At 39.6% G+C, this 23,741-nt stretch overlaps 1 long non-coding RNA gene across 1 annotated transcript; it reads left to right on the plus strand.

Moving 5' to 3' along the window:
- The first annotated feature begins 215 nt into the window (after positions 1–215).
- Positions 216–1,262, plus strand: LOC126606938 (uncharacterized). Its single transcript, XR_007617427.1, has 2 exons — positions 216–744; positions 862–1,262. It is a non-coding gene; the product is annotated as an uncharacterized LOC126606938 (long non-coding RNA).
- The last annotated feature ends 22,479 nt before the right edge of the window (positions 1,263–23,741 follow it).

Genomic DNA, 23,741 nt, shown 5'->3' on the forward strand with positions numbered 1-23,741 from the left:
ATATCTGTAATTTCTCAGAGAAATCAATAAATAAGTTTTATTTCATTCAATGTATTGTGTTAAATACACTAAGGCATACTTCACTAAGCTTTTGAAGTTTTTTTTTTTTTTTTTTTTTTTTGAAGCTTGGATGTTGAAACTTTGCGGGTGAAGCCTTTAGGTTGAAATAGTGCTTCCCTAATTTCCCGAGTGAGGAAAGCTTCTCGATTGGGGACTTGAAAAATCCAAGTCACTGAGTATCATGAAATTTCCGAGTACCAAGGTGTAGTAGCATATAGTAGGAGTCCCTCAAGTCTTTAGTTGAGGAAAGTTGCCTAATGAGATGTCTTTCTAGTAGCTAAGTTGTCAAAATAACAAAGTTTCACATTTTTCTTATTTAAGTGGTAGCCCAAAACTCAATTCTCATATGTCTTTTTTTTTCTTTTTTTTATGAAGGTTGTTAGGCCCAAAGAAGAGGAGACCCATGCCCTCTTTTTTTTTTTTTTTTTTTGTCTTTGTTTAGTTGCCAAGTCCAAGGAGGAAAAAGAAAGCCCAACCTTTGTCTGAAATTAGCCCGAGGCCCAGCCCTTGTTTGAAACTAGCCCGAGGCCCAACTTAAGACCAGCCAAGCCCAGCCCTTGTTTGAAACTGGCCCAAGGCCAAGGTTAAGACCAGCCCAAGACTATGTTTTGCAGTGCCCTAACTGCACAGCAGGTCATCCCGTGCTTCTTCCTCAGCTTGTCCAACCATTTTGCGCAGCTTTCAGTATTCTCCTCCCCAGCGTTCCTTCACCCTTCCTTCATATATATATATATATATATATTTTAAATTCCCAAGTCCTAACTTCCCCGTGCCCCCATCTTTCTCTCTCCACATTTTCAGAAAACAAACTCAGGTCGAGGCTGGTGCTGCTACCTTGCTGCCAAGTTTTGAGAAGTGTTGCGGATATGGCTGTAGCGGTGAGTTATGCAGCGGTGAGTGAAGCCCGGCACTCTGTGGCTGCTGAAAATTGCAGCTTTCATGAGTTGGAGTTTGTTGTAAAATTGTATGTGGAGGAGTATCTTTGATTGCCCTCAACCTCGTAGCATAATATTCAATGCTTCCTAACTGTGTTTGTTGTAAATTTGTATGTGGAGGAGTACATCTTTGATTGCCCTCAACCCCATAGCATAATACTCAATGCTTCCTAACTGTGTTTGTGGAGGAGTACATCTATGTTTAAAGTTTTTTGTTTGTATGATTGTGGTTGGACAGATTGCTAAAATGTTGGGTTTTGGTGATTATTTTTTTATTTTTTTAGTTTTTTTTGTTTTTGGATATTTGTAGCAAAGGTTTGTGTTTGGAAAATAGTTTATTAGCTAAAAGTTGTGGTTGTGGCTTGATTGGTGTAGGTTTATTGATTGTAGGTTTTTGGTTGTAGATTTTTGTTTGGACACATAGCTTGGATAGGTAAAGGTATTACTAGGACATCATAAATTGATTTTGCTTTACGTTATCTTGATCAAGAGTGTGAAGTTTTTTACATGTTTTAGTATTGAAGCTTTTTTAGCTAAAGCTTTATAGGTGAAGCTTTATGGTTGAAGCTTTTATGTTGAAGTTTTGTAGATTAAGCTTTTATGTTGAAGTTGGGCACCATAAATTAATTTTGTTTCACACTATCTTAATTAAAAGTGTGTGAAGCTTTTAACATTTGTAGTTGCCTTCTATTTGTTGAAGCTTTTGTTGGGCACCATGAATTGATTTTACTTCACATTATCTTGATCACGAGTGTGTAAACTTTTGACATTTGTAGTTGCCTTTTATTTGTTGAAGCTTTTGTTGGGCACCATGAATTGATTTTGCTTCACATTATCTTGATCAAGAGTGTGTAAGCTTTTGACATTTGTAGTTGCCTTTTATTTGTTGAAGTTTTTGTTGGGCATCATGAATTGATTTTGCTTCACACTATCTTGATCAAGAGTGTGTGAAGCTTTTGATATTTGTAGTTGCCTTCTATTTGTTGAAGCTTTTTTTTTTCGGATTTTTTTTTTATTTTTTATTTTTGGAAATTGGAATTTTGAATTTTGAATGTTCCTAGCTTACATGGAAGTCTCAAGGCTTTACAAATGGGGCTTTCTCATGGGTTGAGTTTGAATTTCTTTGGCCATGTTTAACTATATAATAAGGATAAGTTTCCACTCTTTACATTGCTTTCACTTGCTCCTTTTGTAGTGAGTAGAATATCAGAGTGTGTAACGAACAAAACTAACAAACATAATAAGAATATTATTAAACAAACTGAGAATGCCGGAACGGCTACAAAACCCTAAGAGACTACATTGTGAATAACTTATTCTCTAATGAATAACAAAGCACTCTATTTATAATAAACTAACCCTAATCTCTAACAAAACCTAATTCTAACAGGCTGAGCCCAAATCCTAAATCTATTATTTTCCAACACCCCCGGTCAAACTCATAGCGGTAAACAACATGAGTTTGCCAACAAGTAGATGTGGGTTTCGTTAGTCGAACAAACAAGCATGCTCCGCAACGAGGACAGACATACAGGCAGGCTCCGCAACGTGGATAGGCAGACAAGCAGGCTCCATAACTCGGATAGGCTTTGTTAGGCGGACTGGCAGACATGCAAACTTGACTTGACTGACAAATTGATTCTTGCTGGCAAGCTAATATGGCTGGCAAACCAATTCTGATTCAGACTACCTAGTGTTGAGAGTAGGGAAAGAACCTGTCAAGTGGGTTCAATGGTGCAAAAGATATGGTACAGCTTGATAGAGACAGGTTCGATGCAGAGGTCAGATTGCAGATCGGGTTCTAGTTCAAGGCAGGCATGGTCGTCATAGCGGCAGATATGCAGCAGCAGGTCAAGGAACAAAGCATCTGGAGTCAAGGATGCCAGCAGGTATAGCAGCGGTGCGAGATAGATGTGTAGCAGCAGGTCAAGGAACAAAGCATCTGGAGTCAGGGATGGCAGCAGGTATAGCAGCGGTGCGAGACAAATGTGTAGCAGTGGTGTGATGGATAGGTCAGATCGGCGGGTCGGGTTGGGATTACAGGCAGTAGTCTTATGCGGGTCGAAGACAGTGCGTATGTTGTGGTCTGGTACATCAACAGGCGAATTTTGGTAACAGGACATGATGGATCAGACAACAGTTACACGGGCTGAGATCTGGGTTGCAGGTTCCTTCAGTGCTGGGGTTTCAGGTATGCGGGACAGATGCAAGCGGTTTGACAATGGCATTTTCAGATGGTGGTGCCAGACGGGACGAAACTGGGTTCGTCAGGACGTTCAAGACAAGCGTGAGATGATGGTGGATTTGTCATTGCGGAGAGAACAAAAAAAAAACGTAACGGTGGACGACAGCAGGGGCAGCGGCTGATGGCTTGGCATGACTCCTGCTTCAGACTTTACAGATTATTTTCTTCTTTTTTTTTGTAATGACAACAAAAGGGTAATTCAAACCAGAAAACGAAACTGGACAAAAACATAGGCAAACTGATACAAACAAACAGAATCAGATTAAATCTGAAAGAATCAAACCTATTATGATACAAAGTTGAATATTAGATTGTGCAACAAACAAGACTAACAAAAATAATAAGAATATTATTAAACTAACGAGAATGCCAGAATGGCTACAAAACCCTAAGAGACTACATTGTGAATAACTTATTCTCTAATGGATAACAAAACACTGTATTTATAATAAACTAACCTTAATCTCTAACAAACCCTAATTCTAACGAGTTGAGCCCAAATCCTAAATATATTATTTTCCAACAATTTTTTTAAAGGCGGAGTGCTCTCTAGTTGAGAGGGATTCCGGCAGTGTTTTGCACCTTCTTTAGGTTGGTAGTCTTCTCCACTAGATCAAATGCTCTCATTCTTGTTGAATTGTTTGAGTATTCATGCATTTGGCTAAGAGCATGATGAACTAGTTGAGCTTTTCCTCATACCCTAGGAACTTCTTGGGTTTCGATTCGTCATATAGTGATAGAGTTTGTTTATGTTTGTTATAGATGTCAGAGCCTGAAGGTCCTAATAATGAGGGCTCCCCTAGCTCTAGCTCTAAGTTTAAGCCTGCAATGTTAGAGTCTTCAGGGCCTTTGTTAAAGTCTTGTGCAAAAGAAACATTGGATAATCTTCACAATCGTCAAACATGCATTACACGTTTTTCTCCCGAGGCTTCTGATGAAAGGATAAGTGATGAGTGTAGGTCTAGGGATGTAACTGTAGCCAATGTTAATGGGTGAGGGGGTTGCTCTTGACGCCATACCCATTTTTCACTCTGAGTTCACAGCAGACCATTTAGATAAAAACTTGTTAGATAACGAAGAGCAGCTTGAGGCCCTAAGGCAGTCATGTAGCATACCCAGTAATGTAGGAATGCGCTTAGTACGTTATGAAGAATTGCTCACTGAGCCGCCCAAGGGTCAAGTCATGTTCTACACCCATATACTAGTGACTTTAGGGGTGAAGCTACCTTTGCACCCATAGTTGCAACAAATGTTATCTCTCATTGGATATGCGTCTAGACAACTCAACCCTGGTTTCTGGGATACCTTGATCGAGTTTTATATTATTTAGATGGAGTGTGGATTAAGTGAGCCTTCTTTCCATCAGTGGCACTACTACTATAAGATGTGTTCGGTGAAGTCTTGCGCTGGCTATGCTGAGTGTGCGTGTCGAAGCGAGAGAAAGCGTATTGTCTTTGGTAAGAAAAGACATATTGCACTTGGAAAAAACGTTGGTACTTTCTTTATAGAGGTTGGGAGCATGTTAGGGGTGTCACACCTAAGCGACGTGTTCCTACTCACTTCCAGATCATAGGTTTTAATGTATCCATTATTCGCATGGTTTGCTATTTGTTGTGATTTCTAATTGCTTCTAACGTTTTGCTTCATACAATGACACGAGGCACCATCAAACTGTTTGGACAAAAGCTGGCCAATGTAGATAAGGTGTTAAGGGTGCCAAAAGAGAATAGACATTTGGGCAAGCTACGACTTTTGTTTCGAAAGTACGGTTTCCAGCCCCTAGTGTCCGAGTGCCAAAGATGAGCGAGTAAGTCGTATCCTATGTTTGGTTCCCTATTTTTTTATAAAGTTGTATTTCTTCAAACAAAGTTTTATTCCTTACTTTGATTTTCCTTGTTCAGTGGAGAAGGTGAGCAAGAAAGGGGAGACTAGCACCAAGAAAGGGAAAACACTTATGTTAGTTCCCGTAAACGACATTCTGTTTCACAAGGGAGCTCACAAGCACAGGGTGAAACCAGTCCTTAGACCTAAGTATCAAGAAGAGGTCATCAGGATTGTTGCCTCGATAAAGGTTGAAGTTGAGGCCATCGAATGTGCTGCTACCATAGTTGCAGAGGATGAGAGGCAATTGTTGCCTTCTCTTTCCTCCAGTCATGGAATACACTGGCCAGGAAGGTGACCCTAACTCCAGCCACAAGAGGAAGTATAAGGAAGAGGTTGGCATAATCCCTTGGAATGACTTGAAAGTTGCCATGCAGCTAAATAACTTTAGGTATGTTAACAATTGCCTGGTAGGGCGTCAATCCACTGTTGACGAGATCGGCGAACCACTAGCTAAGAACGAATCGGATCGTGACCGGATGATGATGATATCTGCTTATGTAAGTGTTACTTTGTCATTTCCTTACTTTCTCTTTTCTTTATTTTTTATTTTTTGGTAATGACGATCATTTTGTCATGTAGGTTATGACTGACTACGACGACAGACTAAGAGAGGTCGAGCAATAGAATGCGAAGTTTAAAGAGAATAAGCAGCTTATGGATGACACCAGGAAGAAAAGCAAACTTTAACTGAGGCCATCAACTCAAGGACCAAACTTTAGAGAGGTTAAAGAGGCGGAATGGTGAGAACTTACTGCTAAAAAAATAGTTGGAGACGACTATCCTCGAGGCTTCCAATGTCAAATGGGAGTTTTCTGAGCTGAAGAAGAGCATCCCAACTGAGTGGAAAGCTATCGTGCAGGAGTTCTTAGGTTCCGAGGCCTTCTGCAAGGTCATTAGGCCCCACTGCACCCTGGAGATCAACTTGAGAAAAGCAAATGGATGGCCATCTTTAAACGCTACAACGATGGAGGCATTATCGATAAGTATTGTAAGAAGATAAAGGAGTATCGATTAAAGGGTGAAACCTTCGTCCTCGAACTCGATCCTAGTAGTGATGAGGAGTTTGAGGATGAGGCCAGTGTTGAAAAACAGACTTAGCAGGGTGAGGATGGTCTTGGAGATGCCGAGAATGGTGGTGATGGCGATGGGGGTGAGATGCAACATGATATTGTCAAGGGTTCGACTTCAGATGAAGATGATTCGTAGTGCTTTCATTTCCTGCATGCACTAGTTTGTTGTTTGTATGGCATGCATTAAGTTAGGAGCCTGAGGGTTTTTTATTTATGGATTTTTACAACATTGCACCGTTTATTTTGATGTTAATTGCCAAGTATTTGCACTATCATTTATGAATGCTTGGCTATGTGTGAATAGATCCCTTATTTGGATATAACCCATGACTTGGGTATAATTGAATGAATACACTTTGAAGCTGTTTATTTATTTGCATAGTCTTGTTGATATTAGATTTTATTTCATGTTGGAAGTATTCATGTTGAAGCTTCGAACCCGATGCAGTGTCATTTAAGTTGAGGTTTTAAGTTAGGATTTTCTTAGGTCAGAGTGAGACTAAGTGTTTCATTGCTAGGAATGTAAAAGAGTTAGGACCAAGTTGTCTGAATCACCTCTTTATTGAGTTCATGCCAAATAGCCTTCGTTACATAGGATGCCAAACGACTATAGCTCAACACTTGTACAATATGAGTCTACTTGTAATAGTACTTCAAGTGATCAGCGTTCCATAGATGGCTAAGGGTTTTTCCATCGGAGCTTCTGAGTTTGTAAGAGCCAAGGCGACTGATGCTAACAACTTCAAATGGTCCATCCCAGTTTGGATTGAGTGTGCCTTTGCTCGGGACTCTATTGCAGAGTAGTATTTTCTTCAATACCCAATCCCCCACTTTGAAATAGCAAGGTTTGACCTTAAAGTCGTGGTAGTTAGAGATGCGCTACTTGTAAGCGATGTTCCTCAAGTGAGCCTGGTTCATGTGTTCTTCGACTATATCCAAGTTGAGGGTGAGTTGTTTGTCATTTTCACTTTGCATGTAGTTTTTTACTCAGTATGTTACTTGCTCATGCTTAACTAGGACAACTACCTTTGTACCAAAGGCAAGTAAGAATGGAGTTTTTCATGTTAAAGTCCGATATGAAGTTCGGTATGACCAAAGAACCTGGGGTACAAGTTGTGGCCAACAGCCTTTAGCCTTGTCCAAGCTAGTATTCAAGGTGCGCTTGATTATCTTGTTGTTGGCCTCAACTTGTCCATTAACCTGAGGATGAGCTGAGGAGGCGAAACATAAGTTGATGTTGAACTTAGAGCAGAAAATCCTGAACTTCTTGTTGTCAAACTGTCGCCCATTGTCAGTGACTATTGCATTGGGAATGTCGAATCTACAAAGGATGTTCTTCCATACGAAGTCTTCCATCTTTGCCTCAGTAATGGTTGCTAAGGGTTCTACTTCGACCCACTTTGTGAAGTAGTCAACTGCAATGATTACATAACGGACCTTGCCCTTCCCCGCAAGCATTGGGCCAATCAAATCAAGTCCCCACTAGGCCAAGGGCCAATGGTTGATCATAAGAGTGAGAGGCTCAGGAGGGGAGTGAGGAATAGTTGCATAGCGTTGACACTTGTCACATGAGTAGGATATTTTGATGGTATCTTAGTGGAGTGGTGGCTAGTAATATCCCTGGCGAAAAGCCTTATGTGTTAGGGACAGAGATCCAGCATGATCTTCCCAGACTCCCTCATGCATCTCTCGAATGGCAATTTCCACCTCAGTAAGCGTAAGACACCTCAAGTATAGCAGGGTAAAACCTCGCTTGAAGAGTTGGTCATTAATGATCAGGTAGCGGGTAAACTTGTATCGAATTTTCTTAGCTTAGACTTTATCATTTGGGAGGGTGCCATGAGCAAAGAATTTATAAATCGGGGTGATCCAACTATCCCCATGTTATAAGTTGCATACTTTCATGGCCATGGTACTTGGTGCTGCCAACAACTCGACAAGAATGTTTCTTCCAATCTTGTCTTCCACTGCTGAGGCGAGGCGAGCCAAGGCATTTGCATGACTATTTGCCGTTTGAGGAACTTGGGTGATCTAGTAATGGAAATGCATGAGCAAAAGTTGTGTTTACGCAAGATATGCTGCCATGGAGCTATCATTAGCATCAAAGTTATTCGTTACTTGGTTAACCACCAACTAAAAGTTGTTTAAGATATCAATTTTTTTAACTCCAAGGTGTTTGGCCAACTTAAACCTGCCAGAAAGGCTTCATACTCGGCCTCATAGTATGACACCTTGAATTTGAAACGAAAAGCATACTTCATTGCCACTTTGTCGAGCGTAGTAAAGACTAGTCCTGCTCCACAGCATTGTTGGTTGGATGAGCCATCAACATACAGAGTTCATACTAGGAATGTTGCTTCTACTTTCTAAGCTTCTGAGGGTAATGAAGCCGATGTCTTAGGTGTAGAAGCAATATCAATAGGATAAATCTGCAACTGCTTGGCCCTTCTCAGTTGGCTTTGGTTAGTAAGAGATGTCAAACTCACCCAATGCTATCACCCACTTGATCATTCGTATCGAAGTGTCAAGACTCTAGAGTATCTGTCGAATGGGGTGATTGGTAAGCACGATGATAGAGTGTGTTTGGAAGGTTTTTTAGCAGACATGACCAATGCTAGAGCTAATTACTTAATTTTAAAGTATTGTGTCTCTGCATTTTGTAAGACCTTGTTAACGTAGTAGACAGGTCGTTCGACACTACCATCCCTCCGAAAGAGAACAGAACTGACTGCTGAAGCTGAAACAAATAAATAGATAATGAGAATGTCGCCAACTTCAGGTTTAGAAAGTATGGGGCTTTACTCATGTACTCCTTGAGGTTCTTGACTGCCTCGGTACATTCATCAGTCCATGTAATGCACTTCTTACTTCCCTTAAGTGCTTTGAAGAAAGGAGTACGTCTGTCTGTGGCCTTAGAAATGAACCCGGTTAAGGCTGCCACCTTGCCAGTAAAGCTTTAGATGTCTTTTGAAGTTTCTGGTTCTTTCTTGTCAATGATTGCTTTGATCTTCTCGGGGTTAGCTTCAATGCCTCGTTGGCTAATCATAAAGCCCAATAATTTGTCGATGGCAAAAGTTTGACATAGGGTGGTGATGTGTTGGTCAACATGTTTTCTTTTGACAAGCATACCATCAACGTATACTTACATGCTCTTGCCAATCTGTTCGGCGAACATTGAATTGACTAATCTCTGATAAGTCGCCCTTGCATTCTTTAGGCCGAAGGGTATGACTTTATAGTAATATAGTCCCCTGTCAGTAGTGAAGGTTGTGTGTACTTAGTTCGGAGGGTTCATAAGGATTTGGTTGTACCCTGAGTAAGCATCCATAAAGATCAAGAGTTCACACCCTGCCGTTCAGTTGATTAGTCTATCAATGAGAAGAAAAGGAAAGTTATCCTTCGGGCATCCTTTGTTTAGGTCAGTGTAGTCGACACACATTCTCCATAAGATATTTTAAAGCAGGAAACTTTCCTTGGTCGGATTTTTCTTGACAAGGATAACATTTGCTACCCACATTGGATAATTGACTTCACAGACGAAGCATATGCCTTTGAGTTTTTCAACTTCTGCCTTCACTACCTCGTATCGTTCAACGTCATAAGATCTTCTCTTCTGTCTCACTGGCTTGGTCTTGGGATCAATACTCAAGCGATGATAGATGATATCGGGAGAGATGTTTGGCATGTCTTCGTATAACCAAGCGAATACCTCGGTGTTCTCTTGTAAAAAGGAGATCAATGCCAACCGAAAGGGTGGTGACAAAGTGGTGCCAATCTTCACCATGAGATCCGGATAGTCTTTTGGGATAAAGACCTTCTCTAATTCTTCAGGAGGTTGTGTTTGCTGGGTGAAAGAGTCATCTCGTGGATCGTTTGGTTGACCGTTGCCATCACGAAGAACCAAGTTGGGTTCATCGGGGCTGGTCTTTATGACTTGGCCATGTATAGAGAATGTTTCCTTGAGCACAGGCAAATATTATTGCTTGATGGAAGTGTTGTAACATGATCGTGCACTAAGTTGATCTCCTCTTATGCAACCATTGCCAGAGGGTGTTGGAAATTTCATTAACAACATATGTGTAGATACCAAGGCCTTAAGATCATTGATGCATGTGTGCCTAAAGATGACATTGTACATTGTCGGGTAGTTAACCACAAGGAAATTAGTGGTAATGGTAGCTGTGTAAGGGTATGTACCAATGGTGAGTGGTAAGTGTATGCTTCCCAAAGGTTACACGATATTACTAGAAAAGCTTATCAGGGGAGTAACTGAGGGATCAAGCAAGTGTTCAGCTACATTTAATGCCCTCAAAGCTTTAGCGAACATGATATTGATCGAAGCACATGTGTCTACAAGGATCCGTCGCACATCAAAACTAGTTATGTGAGCCTCCACAATCACTGGGTCGTTGTGAAGGTAGATGATACATCTTTCCTCCTCAGGGTAGAAATATATTGGATCCCAGTTAGGCTTTTGATACTTGCATCCCCTAATGTCTTCCATGTGAAACACTTGGTGGCCAGGCCTCAAAGTTCACTCATTGTTTTTTCATGGCCTTGTTGGAAGATTCAGATAGAGGTGTGCACCGCTTATAGAATATATCACGTTCACTTGACGTTGGTTACGGTATCCCTTGGAAAGTGAAGAAGGAATTAATCAATTTTTCCTTCGCACGCCAAAGCTTCAATATGGTCATGGAGGGTGATACACTTCTCGTTGTCATGGTCGTTATACTTGTGGTAGCAGCAAAACATTCCCGTGTTCTTCGTGGACTTAAGGGTGGTTTGGGAGTGAGGTGCTTAAAAAAAACACCCATGAAAAAAAGCTGTGAGGGTTTTAGGTGTTTGGTAAACTGAAAAAAAAAGGCTTATTTTGGAAGCTGCTGTGAGAATAAGCTGAAATCAAAGGAAAAAGCTGAAGCTGCTATTTGCAACTTTGGAAAACTGGCTTTTTTTCAAAGCACACGGAGCTACAGTGCTTCTTTAATAAAAAGACCCACTATCAGACTGTTTTTTTTCTTTCCAAAAGCACTTTTACAAAAAAGTTTACCAAACACTCTACTGATTTATTTCACAGCCGCTTATTCTCGCAGCAGCTTTTTTCCAAAGCACAGCAATACCAAACCAGCCCTTATAATATGGCTACCTCGGCTTTGGCTTTGGTATCAAGTGAGTTATACTGGGGTAAATGGTTGCGCATGTGGCATTCAAAGGTGTATATGTCTCATACCTTGGGGTAAGGCCTGTTTTGACCTTCTTTTGGCCTACTATATTGACTGCTTGAGGGCGGGCATTATCGTAGCAATACTCATGGTTATCGCTATAATGTCGCTTACTCTTCTTACTAAAATAAAACTGTTGAGGATGGAAATCCTTCTTCTTGCCCTGAGATTGATATGTATGTTATCCTGGCGAAACGTTAGGTAAGGCAAAGGAAGATGCAACAACCGTCTGAAAGGTTGAGGTCTTCTCACTTAGTTAGGTCTGGCTCCCACTTCCCACTTGTTGATAATGAATAACTATATGAGGTTTCCCTTGATATGTCATTGCTTTAGCGAATGCATGGTTGTAAGCATGTGTCATCACTTCAGAGTAAGTCTTCCAAGTGTTGGCATTGATCATGTACTTGAAGAAACAGTCACTAAGGCCCGCCATGAAGGCCTTGAGGGTAGTCTTATCATTTACCTTAGCGCAGCGAGAATACTCATGGTTGAAGCGGCCAGCATACTTACGTAGTGACTCGTCTGGCTTCTCGCGAATAGTGTACAAGTCATTTGCAGAGTTCAAGCGATCAGTCTGGAAAATGTGTTGAGAGACAAAAAGTTTCCTCAACTCCTCAAATGAATCTACCGTCTCAGGTGGAAGGGGACAATATTAGTTTAGAGCTCCACCAAAGAGGGTGGAGGGGAAGAGAAGACATTGTTCTTCATCAACATGCATATGGTATGCCATAGTGGACTCAAAGAGGTTAAGGTGTTCAATCGAATCCTCCCTTTCAATATATAATTGTAAGCCGAGCTTCTGCTTTGTCTTTGCCTGGAAGGGTATGTCAATGATCCTCCTCGTAAGAGGGCCGAGCCTGGGTTGATTCCAGTAAGGTAACTCAGCCTGACGTTCGGCCTTTCACTTGTTTACTTCCTCAACGAACTGTAAGACAATGGGGTCTTGAGTGGAGTCATGTACTACTAGAACATTTTTTTGTAAGTTTCCATCACCTCTTGGAAGTAGGGAAGTATGATCAAAGGTATGTGATTTTTCCTTGGACTCACCGTACTAGCTTCTAGGGTGTGTCTGTCGAAAGACCTCCGAGTCCTCTATACCCTCATGTTCCTTTAGGATATGTTGCTCTTTCCCTGGATTAGTAGTTGGCCTAGGCTGTGGTGATGTGATATAAACTAGCACTCAAATTAAACCATCTTATTGACAATTGTAGTAAAGATGTAAGTAGGGATCGTTCTAGGCCGTGGATTATGAGGGATTGCTAATCTACTTAAAACTGACTCAAATACACAAAACTAAGCTTGAAAACACTTAACTAGACTCAAAGAACTTGAAACAAACTAAAGAGACTCAAAACAGCATAAAATAAACAAATAGACTCAAACTAGACACTAAAGGGTGATTTGGACGAAAATTGATTTTAACTTGACTCAAAACACTTAAAAACACAAGTTTGAACAGATTCTAACTAATTTGACACAACAAAGTAAAGGGGATTGGGTTTTTGACGAATTTAAAGTAAAGACAAGTAAGTTAAAGACTTAAACAAGTTTGCACGAAATTAGGGGGAAAATATGGGTGATTGGCTAGCTAGAGGGTTCTTCTCAACACATGACACACTTGCATACAAATCGATTTCCAGTTGCTTTTCCAATAAACCATGAACCTCAACGCCCCAAATTAACCGTGAACAACACTAATTAACCCTCAGATTTTCCTTAAGTCATTGAATTGGATGGATAACACATCGGTAACCAAATTATTCTTCGATAGTTCCCTACATGAATAGCATAATAGAGATACAATCAAAGATCATTAAGCTTTGTGAAAATCATAAGCATTGACAAGGCATTCGTAACTATGAACAGCATGATACTCCTACCAGGAATTTACTTAACACGATTGTGACTAGCAATCTCCACTACTTATGAATATAAGTTCATAACAATTAGGTGAAACTCCCTTATATTCTAACATCAAATTCATGCATGCAAACTAAGTATGCATCCTTAATCAACAAACAAGAATAAGTTCTGAATCAAACAGTTAAGTAAATTGCATTCACGATTTATGAAATCACAACTGGAAGTAATCAATTCATATTGCAAATATGTTCATGGCTTTGAATTTTCCTCTAGCTAAAATGAGTTTAGCTCCTTATGTTCGCAAAACAAAGATAACTTAAATTAAACATTGGAAACAAAAGATGGATTACACCTAAAAACGTTCCAGCAATCCAAGCTTGAATGGCAAGAACATCGAAGGGTCCTCCTTCTTCTTCTTTGCTGCGGCACTAGGTGTGGGTGAAGGTTTGAGTGATGAATTATATGAAAGAATGGTTGAAAGTATGAATAGTAGTGAATGGATCATCCTCAAGGCTGCGGCAAGGCTTAATATATATAGGGAAATAGAGTTAAAACCCTAATAGTTTTTTGGGACAGATTTGTACACCAAATCCTCAAAAAAAAAGGGTAATTAAATGTCAGAATCCAAGAGGAAAAGGGTAAGAAGGGTGCGGCAAGGAAAAGAAATGGTAAAGGTCTTTGCCTTGCACGGCAAGGGAAAAGGAAAGGGAAAGGTGGTGCGGCAACCTTCTTTGACTGGGATTGTCCTTCTACAACCATGTAATTAAGTGTCCTAATATATTTAGAGCTCCTCCTTGCAGCTGGAAATTAGGTGGTGAAGGATTAGGAAAGGATGTAGGACAAAATAAGGTAACTTGGTTCACATTCCTTCTTTATTGCTGGGCTCTTTGATTTCTTTTGTCTTGAATTTATTTCCTTCATTTCTTCAATACATTCCTAGCCTCTTTTGATCTTCAAATTCATCCATCCACCTTGCTCCATACATGTGCTATCCATTCCAAGCCCAAAAATGCTCCAAAATGCACTAAATTGCACTTTCTTGCTACTTTAGCCCTTTGGACCTACAAACACACAAAAATAGCTTAAAATACTAAAATAACTAGGAACTAACAACATAAATGCAAGAAAACAAGCTACCTAAGTTGCATAAATATGCTCCTATCAAATTCCCCCACACTTAGTTTTTGCTAGTCCTCGAGCAAAACAAAACAAACAAAACATAACCTAAACCTTCCAACATTCGCCTCAAGGATTTCCAATGAAACATGACACATTAAAAATCTCTACTCACTTAGATTTTAGCCATCCTTACCCTCGAGCACACACTTAATCATAGTCACCATTCACTAGCTCACATTTAATTAATTAAAACAACATTTTGAATGGAGTAACATGCCTTAGAGAATTCCCTCAATTCCTCACCGGATATACTCTCTATTTTCACATAGATTTTCTGACTATACTCCCTATACTAAGTATATGTGAGAAGATTGATGTAAACATGTAGACTAGTACTCACATATGTTTTAAACAAAGAAGGCAATTTCTGGAATTATTAATACATGTATATATTATCTCATGAACAGAATGCTACTACTTAGAAGCGAGAACCAGGGATTTCATATGCTCATACCAATTTCAAACTCCACAGATTGAACACACAACCATCAAGATTGAAGTCTAAGGGTTGTAACTAGGCTAGGGTATTGGCTAACAAAGAAAGGTTAAGGATAAACAAAGGTTCTTAAAGCGATAGTACGCAAAGTAATGAAATTGACACTTAGAATTCACTTTTGAATGCAAAAATCCACTTTAAACACAAAGGGAAGATTCACAAAACACTTAGGGCCAGATTCACACCTTTGGACCCTTTCTTCAACAACCAATACTTGTGAGTTCATTCTCACTTATTTAGAACTCTTTTCCTTTCTTTTTCTTTTCTATTTCACGATTTTTTTTTCTTTTTTTTTTCTTTTGGTTTTTTCTTCTTTCGTTGGAAATAACCTTCCCCCACACTTGTTTTCTACAATAATGTCGCTCAAAAGGAATTCCCTCTAAGTCATGCTCCACTATACTTTAAGAACAAGGGTATGGATAGTCTTATTCTAGGCTAGGTAGGGATAATATAGCTAACAAAGAAAATAGGCTAAATAAGGCTCAAAGGGGTTAAACCTATAAAACATATGCAAAGGATTACGGCTTTTTGGCTCTGGTGGTAACTACTAAACAACTTCATTTTGTTATATGTTATGCACTCAATTTTAAGCTTTGAATGAAACGGGCATGGGTTCTAGTATTTGGAACTATAATGATGAAAACGCATTCTAAGTAGCAACCAAAGAAATAATGAGATCATAACGACTTTATAAAACAAAAATCACAAATTAATAACTCTCCAAACAAAGTTTAGGCTCAAGTCTCTCATGGTTGTAGCGTTAGTTTGAGTTTCTTCCTTCAAGCATGTTACAAAAACTGATTTTTTTCTTTGTGATTACATGTGAATTCGTAAACGTCAACTATAACCAAGTATTAACCAAAAAACATATCAAACTTCCACCCATGTTTGTAACTTTCTTTAACAGTCATGTAATTAAAAACTAAATCCTCATCATTGTCTTGGAAGGTACCCTAAGACACAAACAAACACTCAAAAACGACTCTTTTTGGTTTTTTTTCAGAACTTTTTCGAATTTTTTGTCAAATTTTCGTATTTTTCTTTCAAAACACTTCAAGCACACTAAAAACACTTAAAACAGTGAAAAACAACTCTAGTGGTGCTAGGTGGTCATATCCCACGAAAATCAATGAAAAACACTTTGTTTACCCCCCCCTCCACACTTAAACCAAACAAACAAACAACAAACTAATCATGACAAACATGGCAAAATAAATGCAGTAAAGAGAAGGGTTTAGGAACGCAAATCTGGTTGTGGAGCGATTCCTAGGTCTTCCTTATTTGAATGCATGGGTTGCCTCCCAAGAAGCACTTGTTTTAACGTGTTCCAGCGGGACAATACCTTTCTTTAAGCTTCAGTGGAGCCCACGGCATGGAGTGGTATTTCCTCCACCACATGCTCCTTAAAAAGGTCGTATTAAGGCTTCAAACAGTGCCCGTTCACTTTGAATTCTTGGCCGGTCTTGAAACTTTGAATTTGGACTGCACCATAAGGAAAGACATTAGTAATAACAAAATGGCCAATCCATTTAGAATGTAACTTACCGGGAAACAACCGAAGGCGGGAATTGAAAAGTAACACTTTCTGCCCTATGGAGAATGTCTTGCTACGAATCATCTTGTCATGGAATGCCTTTGTCTTCTCTTTGTAAATGCGAGCATTCTCATAAGCCTCGTACCTAATCTCTTCAAGTTAATTCAATTGAAGCTTCCTATGAATTCCAGCCACATTTATGTCCATGTTGAATGTTTTGACAGCCCAATGCGCCTTGTGCTATAATTCCACGGGAAGAGGCACGGTTTGCCATAGATAAGCCGAAATGGGGACATTCCAATGAGTGTTTTGTAAGTCGTATGATATGCCCACAGTGCATCATCCAAACGCAAACTCCAATCTTTCCGAGTTGGTCCAACGGTCTTTTCCAAAATCTGCTTGATTGCTCTATTCGAAACCTCGGCTTAGCCACTTGTTTGGGGATGATAAGGCGTCGAAACCTTATGCGTGACATTATATTTCTTGAGCAGCGCCTCGATGGTTTGATTGCAAAAATGAGAACCTCCATCACTTATGAGCACTCGAGGCATCCCAAATCTGGAAAAGATGTTAGTTTTAACAAAATCTGCAACCACTTTGGAATCGTTATTACGAGTGGCTTTTGCTTCCACCCATTTCGACACATAATCAACCGCAAGCAAAATATAATTGAAACCATGTGAGGGAGGAAAATGACCTATGAAATCAATGCCCCAAACATCAAAAATTTTGACAGTGAGAATGGATGTTTGCGCTTTGACCTATGTTTCCTGTTCTTTGGCAACGATCACATGTTATGGAAAAAGTTCTAGCATCCTTAAATAGAGTAGGCCAATAAAATCCACATTCAAGAACCTTAAGTGTTGTCTTTTGGGTGCCAAAATGACCCCCACATGCATAAGTGTGACAGAAAGTTAAAATTGAATGAAATTCGGACTCATGCACACACCTACGTAGAATCTAATCAGGGCAATATTTCCACAAGTATGGGTCATCCCACACATAAAATCGTGCATCCTTTTTGCGTTTATCACGTTAGTGCTTGTTTAGGGTGCTTGAAACTTGTTTAGCAACTACACAATTCACCAAATCGGCATACCATGGCTCACTTACCTCAATGGACAGCAACTGCTCATCTGGAAATGTTTCTGGAATGGGTAAGGACTCATCGTCATGCACCAAACGGCTCAAGTGGTCAGCTACCAAGTTTTCGCTCCCTTTCTTATCCCTAATTTCTATATCGAACTCTTAGAGAAGAAGCATCCAGCGAATAAGCCTTGGTTTGGCTTCTTTCTTCAGAAGCAAATACTTCAAAGCTGCGTGATCAGAATAAACAATGACTTTAGTGACAAGTAAATAAGAATGAAACTTATCTAATGCAAACATAACAGCAATGAGTTCTTTTTCAGTGGTGAAGTAGTTCAATTGGGCATCATTCAAGGTCTGGGAGGCATAATAGATGACATGTGGCTGCTTACTCTTCCTTTGGCCTAAAACAACTCTAATTGCATAATATGAGGCATCACACATAAGCTCAAAAGGAAGGTTCCAATATGGTGGAGTTATGATAAGGGCCGAAGTGAGCAATTCCTTATGTTTGAAAGCTTTCTCACATCCCCGTTGAAGTCAAAGGGCACATCCTTTTGAAGGAGACGGCAAAGAGGTTGGGGTATTTTTGAAAAATCCTTGATGAACCGTCTATAGAATCCTGCATGTCCAAGAAAAGAACGAACCTCTCTCACCGAAGTGGGATAGGGTAAGTAGCGTACAAGATCTATTTTTGATTTATCAGCCTCAATTCCTTTTTCAAAAATTATGTGACCCAAAACTATGCTTTGTTTTACCATAAAATGACATTTTTCCCAATTTAAAACAAGGTTAGTTTCAATGCATCGTTTCAAGATTAAGGTGAGATTAGCCAAGAAATCATCAAACGAATCACCAAAAACACTAAAATCATCCATGAAGACTTCAATGATCTTTTCTACATAATCTAAAAAAATACTTACCATGCATCTTTGAAATGTGGCTGGTGCATTACATAAACCAAATGGCATTCAACGACAAGCAAACATACCAAATGGGCAAGTGAAAGTTGTCTTTTCTTAATCTTCCGGTGCTATGACAATCTGATTATAACCCGAATAACCATCAAGAAAACAATAAAATGCATGACCAGCTAACCTTTCAAGCATTTGATCAATGAACGGCAAAGGAAAGTGATCATTCCTTGTGGTGGTGTTGAGCTTCCTATAATCAATGCAAACTCTCCAACCGGTTTGGATACGGGTAGGCACAAGCTCATTCTTTTTGCTCTTCACCATAGTGACTCCGGATTTCTTTGGAACAACTTGGACCGGCGAAACCCAACGACTATCACAGATTTGATAGATCACTCCACAATCAAGTAGCTTGATAATCTCTTTTTTCATGACTTCCATCATTGGAAGGTTGAGTCGGCGTTGAGCCTTTCGAGATGGTTTAGCCTCATCCTCTAAAAGTATACGATGCATGCATGTGCTAGGGCTTATTCCCTTGATGTCGGCCTAGGTCCATCCAATGGCTGTTTTGTATTCCTTTAACACTCTCACCAACTTCTCTTCTTCTTGTACCGTGAGTGAGGAAGAGACTATGACATGCAAAGTCTTTTGGTCTCCCAAGAAAACATACTTCAAATGGCTTGGTAACGGTTTAAGTTCGAGGGAGGGTGCCTGAACTACTGAGGGTAGCAATTTATTAGTCGAAACTGAACTTGAAATTGGGATTAAAAGCTTACCATTTTGTTGTGGCAATGATTCTAAGGCAACCACCATCTCAACCACTTCTTCACTAGGGTGCATGACAAGGATGTCTTCATGTATGCCATGGGTGGGCACTGGTCCTGCTCCTTCGTTTTTGGGGCCCATTCCTTTCATAATGGTTATTTCAAAGGCATCGTAATTCAAATCTTCAAGGTATTGATGCGCCAATGAATCAATTACATCAATAGAAAAACAAGAATGATCATCACTAGGATACCTCATGGCTTCAGAAATATTGAAGTCAATAACATCGCCATCAAATTTCATTGTCAACGTCCCTTTGAACACATCGATCTTGGTGCGAGCTGTTTTCATGAATGGTCTTCCAAGTAGGATTGGCAATGGAGGAGAACGGTCCAAATCTTCCATTTCAAGCACATAGAAGTCAGCCGGAAAGATCAATTGATTAACCTACACCAAAACATCTTCCAAAACTCCTTTTGGATATGCATTAGAACGATCGACCAATTGGATAATAACACCATCATTTTTTAGCTCTCCTAAGTTCATAGATGAATAAACAGAATAGGGCGTGACATTAATGGATGCACCTAAGTCTAACATGGCATGTTCAAACCAAGTATTGCCAATAACACAAGGAATTGTAAAACTATCGGGATCTTTGCATTTAGGGGGCAGTTTTCATTGCAAGACGGCTGAAACATTTTCACTTACCCTTACCACCTCCTTGTTCAAAATCCTCTTCTTTGTTGTGCAAAGTTCTTTCAAGAATTTAGCATACTTCGAGACTTGTTTGATTGCATCCAGAAGCGGGATATTGACTTGTACCTTCCTAAACATCTCAAGGATGTCCTTGTCACTTTCTTCCTTCTTTGATTGCATAAATCTGCAAGGAAATGTACATTGGTTGGAATAGGGTTAGAAATAGTTGAATTCGAATCAACCTTACCCGAATTAGACGGATTAGGGGGTGTAGTGGCTGCGGTAAGGATTGCTCAATCCTTGTCGTGGCCTTGTCTTGTTCCTCCTCCTCAAATTGCAGTTTCGCGTCCTTCTTTTGGCTTGATTTGGATATTTGTGGCTTGGTTCCAACCTTTTTACCATTTCTCAAAGTGATGGCCTTTGGAGATTCAAATCTTCCCTTTGGGTTAACAACAGTTGAACTAGGCAATCTGTCTTGCTCTCTAAATTGGCCCATGAATTCCGCCATTTACCCCATATGCTTCTCCATTTCATCCACCTTTTTGGCTTGATTTTGCATTCCCTGCACCACAGTGGTTAATAATTGAACAATTTGATCATTATCCATGGACGAACCTAATTTTGGTTGGGCAGATTGTGGTTGGGGTTGTGTTGGTGCGTATGGCCTTGGAAACATCCCAGGGGGTGGTGGTCAAAATCCTCCTCGTTGTTGAGGTTGTTGAAACTCCCTCTGCTTCATATTTGGATGATCTCTCCAGCCCGGATTGTAAGTGTTAGAGTATGGATCATATTTGGACTGATTTTGGCCTTGAAACCCAATGACGTTGGCATTTTCCCATCCTCCATTCTCGATCAATTGAGGGCATTTTTCAGATTGGTGTCCTTGTATAGAGCACAAACCACAAATTGTATTTTCTTACACTTTGGGTCTTTCAATAACCTGTGACACAAGAAGAGTGAGATTAGCCAATTGAGATTGAATTTCAGATATTGTACTTACCTCATTCACATGTTGCTGCCGTAGGGGGTCTCTCTATCCAACGCCTTCATATTGTTGTGCATTCAAGGCTAAGTTGGCAATTAGGGTCTTGGCAGCAACGGGTGTTTTGTTAACTAAAGCTCTTCCCGCTGAGGTATTTAGCATTTGTCTTTCAATTGGAAGACGTCCTTTGTAGAAATATTGAAGGAGAAGCTCTTCTTTCATTTGATGTTAAGGACATAATGCAATGAGAGTCTTGAAACACTCATACTACGCCGGAAAGGATTCTCCTTGATTTTGTTGAATGCCACTAATCCTCTTCCTCAAAAGAATGACTCTTGACGTTGGAAAAAACTTCTCTAAGAATGCTCTCTTCATGCTTTCCCAAGAAGTGACGGTTCCAGGTGCCAATTCATACAACCAATCCTTAGCATTTTCCAAAAGAGAGAATGGAAAAGCTTTCATCTTCAATATGCTTCCATCGACGTTGACTGGGGTCATGCTTGAACAAATCACTTCGAATTCCTTCAAATGCTTGTTTGGATCTTCCATGGACAGCCCATGGTACTTTGGAATGTGATGCAACAAATTGGACTTCAACTCGAACTCTTTGGTCTTGCCTTGAGCTACCGTGGGATATTGAATGCATAAGGGCACGGCATTGTCCAATCCCAAAGTTGAAAGTTCCTTGATTGTTCGATTGTCCGCTGTCATGACTTGTGCTTCCTCTAATTCCTGAGTCGTGGCCTCTTCTTCCTCTTCTACTTTTTCTTTTTCAAGCTCGAGTTCAGGGTTAGGTGGGTTAGACTCTTGCTGATTCCTCTTCCTTCTCAAGTTCGTTCAAAATCGTCGTCAAAATCAAAGATATGCTCACAAACCGGTTAAGAACTTCAAGTCATAAACTAGTACCTAAAAACAAGAAAACAAAACAAAGTCAGAAACTAAAATAAAATACACAAAAAAGAAACAAAGAGGATTAGCAAAGTTGCTAATCCCCGGCAATGGCGCTAAAAATTTAATGTGATATAAACTAGTACTCAAATTAAACCTTCTTGTTGACAATTGTAGTAAAGATGTAAGTAAGGATCGTTCTAGGCCGGGGATTATGAGGGATTGCTAATCTACTTAAAACTAACTCAAAAACACAAAACTAGGCTTGAAAACACTTAACTAGACTCAAAGAACTTGAAACAAACTAAAGAGACTCAAAACAACACAAAATAAACAAACAGACTCAAACTAGGCACTAAAGGGTGATTTGGACGAAAATTGATTTTAACTTGACTCAAAACACTTAAAACACAAGTTTGGACAGATTCTTACTAATTTGACACAAAAAAGTAAAGGGGATTGGGTTTTTGACGAATTTAAAGTAAAGACAAGTAAGTTAAAGACTTAAACAAGTTTGCACGAAATTGGGGGGAAATATGGGTGATTGGCTAGCTAGAGGGTTCTTCTCAACACATGACACACTTGCATACAAATCGATTTTCAGTTGCTTTTCCAATAAACCATGAACCTCAACGCCCCAAATTAACCGTGAACAGCACTAATTAACCCTTAGATTTTCCTTAAGTCATTAAATTGGATGGATAACGCATCGGCAACCAAATTATTCTTCAATAGTTTCCTAAATGAACAACACAATAGAGATACAATCAAAGGTCATTAAGCTTTGTGAAAATCATAAACATTGACAAGGCATTCGTAACTATGAACAGCATGATACTCCTGCCAGGAATTTACTTAACACAATTGTGACTAGCAATCTCCACTACTTATGAATATAAGTTCATAAAAATTAGGTGAAACTCCCTTATATTCTAGCATCAAGTTCATGCATGCAAACTAAGTATGCATCCTTAATCAACAGACAAAAATAAGTTTTGAATCAACCAATTAAGAAAACTGCATTCACGATTTATGAAATCACAATTGGAAGTAATCAATTTATATTGCAAATATGTTCATGGCTTTGAATTTTACTCTAGGTAAAACGAGTTTAGCTCCTCATGTTCGGAAAACAAAGATAACTTAAATTAAACATTGGAAACCAAAGATGGATTACACCTAAAAACGTTCCAGCAATCCAAGCTTGAATAGCAAGCACGTCCAAGGGTTCTCCTTCTTCTTTGTGGCACAAGGTGTGGGTGAAGGTTTGAGTGATGAATTATATGAAAGAATGGCTGAAAGTATGAATAGTAGTGAATGGATCATCCTCAAGGCTACGGCAAGGCTTAACATATATAAGGAAAAAGAGTTAAAACCCTAATAATTTTTGCGGCAAGGCTTAATTTATTTCCTTCATTTCTTCAGCACATTCCTAGCCTCTTTTGATCATCAAATTCGTCTATCCACCTTGTTCCATACTTGTCTTATCCATTCTAAGCCCAAAATTGCTCCAAATTGCACTTTCTTGCTACTTTAGCCCTTTGGACCTACAAACACACGAAAATAGCTTAAAATACTAAAATAACTAGGAACTAACAACATAAATGCAAGAAAACAAGCTAACTAAGTCGCATAAATATGCTCATATCACGTGGTAGATGACCGAGTCTTTCAGAAACCCTTAGGCCATTGATCTTTGAGCTTATGTGGATAGGGTTCTCTTGACGTTACCTCAGGAGGTCTCGACAGTCGTGATAAACGGCTTTCGATCATTCCACTCCCTTTACTAGGAGGTGCCTCCCTTAACTTCTCTAATTTAGGTCGAAGTAGCTGGGTTAAGAGAAGTCTCATGTCAATCAACACATTGATGAGTAGCTCTTTTCTTATTACGAATATCCATGTTAAAGACCAATGACCCT

Source organism: Malus sylvestris, chromosome 16 (assembly GCF_916048215.2).
Source record: "Malus sylvestris chromosome 16, drMalSylv7.2, whole genome shotgun sequence".
NCBI lineage: Eukaryota > Viridiplantae > Streptophyta > Magnoliopsida > Rosales > Rosaceae > Malus > Malus sylvestris.